The sequence below is a fragment of the Salmo salar genome, chromosome 09 (genome assembly GCF_965601325.2).
Source record: "Salmo salar chromosome 09, fSalSal1, whole genome shotgun sequence".
Classification (NCBI taxonomy): domain Eukaryota; kingdom Metazoa; phylum Chordata; class Actinopteri; order Salmoniformes; family Salmonidae; genus Salmo; species Salmo salar.
Window position 1 is genome coordinate 123,071,413 of NC_138299.1, and position 6,215 is coordinate 123,077,627.

The window sequence follows — 6,215 nt, forward strand, 5'->3', positions numbered from 1 at the left end:
ATTCGAGCCAGTCAGCAGACGCATCCTTACCGCAGTAACCTACCGTGCGTGCACCCAGCAACTAGAATGTCGGCGGCGAGCTACTTGCATCCCACTCACACGTAGCCTACGCAGCATCGCATCATCGCTGTAGCCCACTCTTGAGGTATGCCGCGTTCACGTTCCAGTCGGAACTAATGCAGTATCATGCATAACTACAACCAGTTAGAGCAAGTCGCAAACATCGGAAATGTTCGACCGTATAGTTATTCACGTGCTGCGTTCATTCAGATAGCAAGTCGAAATGTCCGAGTTTCCTTGTTACGACTAGCAGTTGAACGCGGCATAAAATCGAGTAGACACAATAGCGACACGTGATGATGGTTACAATTCCACCTATTGCCTAGACGAGACTAGAATAGAATTGTACATAAGCACATGATACTGCATTAGGATGTATGCCTATGCACTATTAACTAATGTAAGTGTTGGAAATAGTGTGATTGTGGAGCATGCATGTTATGGCACATAATATTCAGTGGTGTAAAATACTTAAGTAAAAATACTTTCAACTATTACTTAAGTAGTCTTTTGAGTGTATCTGTACTTTACTATTTATATTTTTGACAACTTTTACTTCTACTTCACAACATTCCTAAAGAAAATAATGTACTTTTTACTCCATACATTTTCCCTGACACCCAAAAATACTTGTTACATTTTGAATGCTTAGCAGGACAGAAAAATTGTCAAATTCACGCACATATCAAGAGACCATCCCTGGTCTACCCTACTGCCTCTGATCTGGCGGACTCACGAAACACAAATGCTTCATTTGTAAATTATGTCTGAGTGTTGGAGTGTGCCCCTGGCTATCCGTAAATAAAATAAAAACAAGGAAAGTGTGCTGTCTGGTTTGCTTAATATAAGCATTTTGAAATGATTTATACTTTTACTTTTGATAGTAATGTATATTTTTGAAATGACATTTACTTTTGATACTTAAGTAAATGTAAAACCAAATACTTAGACTTTTACTCAAGTAGTATTTTACTGGGTGACTTTTGCTTTTGCTTGAGTAATTTTCTACTAAGGTATCTTAACTTTACTCAAGTATGACAATTGGGTACTTTTTCCACCACTGATGATATTCATTTAGGCCTAATATACCACACAAAACAGGGATTTGAAAACAATGTTTTGGGATAAGTAGGCCACTGAGTGTATAAAACATTATGACATAGACTAACCAGATGAAACCAGGTGAAAGCTATGATCCCTTATTGATGTCACTTGTTAAATCAACTTAAATCAGTATAGCTGAAGGGCAGGAGACAGGTTAAAGAAGGATTTTTGAGACATGGATTGTGTATGTGTGCCATTCAGAGGATGAATGGGCAAGTAGGTGCCCATTGAATGGTAGTAGGTGCCAGGCGCACCGGGTTGTGTCAAAAACTGCAGTGCTGCTGGGTTTTTCACGCTCAACAGTTTCCCATGTGTATCAAGAATGGTCTACCATCCAAAGGACATCCAGCCAACTTGGCACAACTGTGGGAAGCATTGGAGTCAACATGGGCCAGCATTCCTGTGGAACGCTTTCGACACCTTAGACTCCATACCCCGACGAATTCAGGCTGTTCTGAGGGCAAAAGTGGGGGTGCAACTCAGTATTAGGAAGCTGTTCCTAATGTTTTGTGCACTCAGTATAAGCAGACAAGCCACATGTTGCCAGCAAAATAATCAAAAAATAATATGATATAACTCAATCTGCAGTGCCTTAGGAAAGAATTCAAACCCTATGACTTTTTCCACGTTTTGTTAGGTTAGAGCCTTATTCTAAAATGTATTAACTGGTTTTCCCCCTCATCAATCTACACACATTAACCCACAATGACAAAGCAAAAACTGTTTTTAGAATGTTTGCTAATTTATAAAAAAAAAAAAAAAAAAAAACTGAAATATCATGTCTATATAAGTATTCAGACCCTTTACTCAGTACTTTGTTGAAACACCTTTGGCAGCGAATACAGCCTCGAGACTTCTTGGGTATGACACTACAAGCTTGGCACACCTGTATTTGGGGAGTTTCTTCCATTCTTCTCTGCAGAGCCTCTCAAACTCTATCAGGTTGGATGGGGAGCGTTGCTACACAGCTATTTTCAGTTCTCTTCAGAGATTGTCGATCGGGTTCAAGTCCGGGCTCTTGCTGGGCCACTCAAGGACATTCAGAGACTTGTCCCGAAACCACTCCCGCGGTGTCTTGGCTGTGTGCTTAGGGTCGTTTTCCTGTTGGAAGGTGAACCTTTGCCCCAGTCTGAGGTCCTGAGCGCTCTGGAGCAGGTTTTCATCAAGGATCTCTCTGTACTTTGCTCCATTCATCTTTCCCTCGATCCTGACTAGTCTCCCAGTCCCTGCCGCTGAAAAACATCCCCACAGCATGATGCTGCTACATGACATCACACACAAGATAGCCGGAGCACGCTACTTCAGTGTGCCAGATCAGGCTACTGGGCTATCAAGCTCACAGAAGAGTCAAATCCAATCAAAAATTGAATCAAATTGTATTTGTCACATGCAGCGAATACAGGTGTATTTCACCTTACCGTGAAATTCTTACTTACAAGCCCTTAACCAACAATGCAGTTTTAAGAAAATAGAGTTAAGAAAATATTTACAAAATAAACTAAAATAAAAAAATATATTAAAAAAGTAACACAATAAAATAACAATAAGGAGGGGGGTGGCGTCAATGCAAATAGTCCCGGTGGCCATTTGATTAATCGTTCAACAGTCTAATGGCTTGGGGGTAGAAGCTGTTAAGGAGCCTTTTGGACCTAGACTTGGCGCTCCAGCAGCGCTTGCCGTGCGGTAGCAGAGAGAACAGTCTATGACTTGGGTGACTGGAGTCTTTGACAATTTTTGGGGCCTTCCTCTGACACTGCCTACAGTATATAGGTCGTGGATGGCAGGAAGCTTGGCCCCAGTGATGTACTGGGCTGTACGCACTACACTCTGTAGCTCCTTACGGTCGAATGCCGAGCAGTTGCCGTACCAGGTGGTGATGAAACCGGTCAGGATGTTCTCGATGGTGCAGCTGTAGGGCTTTTTGAGGATCTGGGGACCCATGCCAAATCTTTTCAGTCTCCTAGGGGGGAAAAGGCGTTGTAGTGCCCTCTTCACAACTTTCTTGTTGTGTTTGGACCATGATAGTTTGTTGGTGATGTGGACACCAAGGAACTTGAAACTCTCGACCCGCTCCACTACAGCCCCGTCGATGTGAATGGGGGCGTGTTCGGCCCCCCTTTTCCTATAGTCCATGATCATCTCCTTTGTCTTGCTCACGTTGAGGGAGAGATTGTTGTCCTGGCACCGCACTGCCAGTTCTCTGACCTCCTCCCTATAGGCTGTCTCATCGTTGTCGGTGTTCAGGCCTACCACCGTAGTATCATCAGTAAACCTAATGATGGTGTTGGAGTCGTGCTTGGCCACCCAGTCGTGTGTGCACGGGGAGTACAGGAGGGGACTAAGCATACACCCCTGATGGGCCCCTGTGTTGGCAGATGTGTTGTTGTCTACCCTTACTAATTGGGGGCGGCCTGTCAGGAAGTCCAGGATCCAGTTGCAGAGGGAGGTGTTTCGTCCCAGGGTCCTTAGCTTAGTGATGAGCTTTGTGGGCACGATGGTGTTGAACACTGAACTGTAGTATATGAACATCATTCTCACATCGGTGCTCCTTTTGTCCAGCTGGGAAAGGGCAGTGTGGAGTGTCATCCAAGCTCACAACGTTCAATACACCATTTGGACGCTAGAGGTGTCGTCGCCTGCCTTTCGGGATTATCTCAGCCCAAGACGAGTTTCAGCGAAAGATTGATTGTGGACGATTGTGGACATCCTCGTCTATGGTCGAACCAAAAAGGGACACAACAGAAAGCTCTGCACGATGCTGCAAAGGTCCTGCGAGAGAGGAGTATAGCTCAACCCTGTGAAGAGCACAGTCGGCGCCACCGAGGTCAGCTACTTCAGACATTGTCTCACAGTGGATGAGATCAAACCAGATCCACAGAAGATCTCAGCCGTAAAGGAGATGGAGCTACCAAAGAACCGCGTCGAGCTGAAAACAGTACTTGGCATGGTCAACTACTTAGCCAAGTTCGCCCCCAGCCTCTCCGATGCCAACGCACACCTGTGTCAGCTGCTAAAGCAGTCCAGTGAGTTCCTCTGGGACAAACAACATGATATTTCTTTCCAGAAAGTAAAAGACTTGATCACGAGAGAACCAGGACCAATCCTTGCCTACTATGACACCAACAAAGAGCTCAGACTCCAAGTGGACGCATCAAAGTATGGACTAGGTGCAGTGCTACTGCAAGAAGTAAAGCCCAACGGCTATGTTTCCAAATCTCTCACAGACAGTGAAATCAACCACGTGGAAATCGAAAAGAACTGTACGCCATTCTGTTCGGATGCAAGTAGGCTTGGGCGGTATCCAGATTGTCATACCTTCATACATCATTGTGCCATACCATCATTCATTGTGCCATACCAGGATATTTGGTAATACCAGCACTGAACACAAGGGGAGCTATTTTCTAACCCCACTGAGTCTCTGTAATCCGAAGGTTAGAAATGCTAACAAGTACATGCAAAATCCCATAGAGAATGCTAACTAAATATATTTGCAGGACAGACAACCCAGCTCACAAAGTTTTACCAGTAACTAAAGAATGCTACTCACAGTTTGCTGCACGCATAAAACAAATATTAGATAGCAAGGCTCTTGATCCAGGAGGGGATTCTCTGCTGTTACCAAGCAAAGCTTGATTTTGGAAGAAGCTAACCACTTAGCTAGATCGCTAACTAGCTACTAAATTAGCAAACCAAATGCACAACTGCAGAGCATTTAGCACATTTTAGACAGTTAACTTAATAGTTGTTAAACATTTAGTAGTGAATACCACACTGTAACTAGATCACCTGGCACGTGCTGCACAGCACTGAGTGACTCACAAGGCTCCAGTCTCTCATTGTTGTGTGCTTGTAAACAAACACCATGTGACTGGGGACTATATGTAAGCTTCATAATGAAAAATTGTGACAGGTGAAATGAAGAATGAGATCTTATTTATCTCCTAACGTATTGCACAAGTTGACTGAGATACTTACCTAAAAAGTTTAAACGGTATTGAAAAAACATCCTGTGTCTATTTCCAAATACCCCGGTATACGGTATATCGCGCAAGCCTAGACGTAAGTGTTTCCATCAGCCCCTCGAGTCAATCGTGAGGAAACTGCTAGCAGCAGCCCCACCAAGGCTACAGAGATTGATCCTTCATGTAATATTTCATAATCATTCCCCCGTTCAGGTAAAGACATCCCTGTCACTGTCACACTCTCCAGGAAGGTTCCTACCTACAAGGACAGCAGCCTCGGTGAAGGCATGGAGATGTAGGTACACACTGTGTACAGCAACTTACCTGTTAGTGACACAAACTGAAGGGGATCCGAGCAGAAACAGAAAAAGACACACAACTCACACAGCTCAGGAAAGTCATACAGGATGGATGGCCTGAGAGGAGAAAATGCCCACATAGCGGCTCAGAGTTTTGGAACCATTGTGATGAACTGTCACAGATCAGTGGAATTGTTTTCAAGGGAGAGAAAATCAGAATTCCTGACACTCTCAGAGAAGAGATGTTGTTGAAGATCCATGCTGGACACATGGGCATTCAAAAGTGCAAACAGAGAGCACGGGACATTTTGTTTTAACCTGGAATGTGCAAACAAATAGAGGACATTGTTGTAAAAGGCCAAACCTGTCTTGGTCGACTCCCCTCAAATACCAAAGAGCCCATGATACCTCATGATACCTTGCTAGAAGTTCGCGTTATGCGCCTTCCCTCCCTTGTTTAGTAACCTTCTGTATTATGTAACCATATCAAACATAACATATCAAAATAATTTAAGTGTCCCGGATTTACGTTTACTATGTTACGTCTAGTCTATGAAACCAGGCTGGTGGAGAAAGACCATCTCATTTCAAGCAAGCACATTTCCATCCATGTTTACTCTCCTCGCTGACTCTCCTCAATTAACTTTGACCTTTTTCAAAAGGAGGGGACAGAGGAGAGAGGATGCAGGACAAATCGAATTGATAAAAGGCCCATGACTATGTTGTGATAAGGCGAGGAAGTATGTTTGAAATGTCTGCTGTATTTGACAGGAGAGGGAGCTGTTCG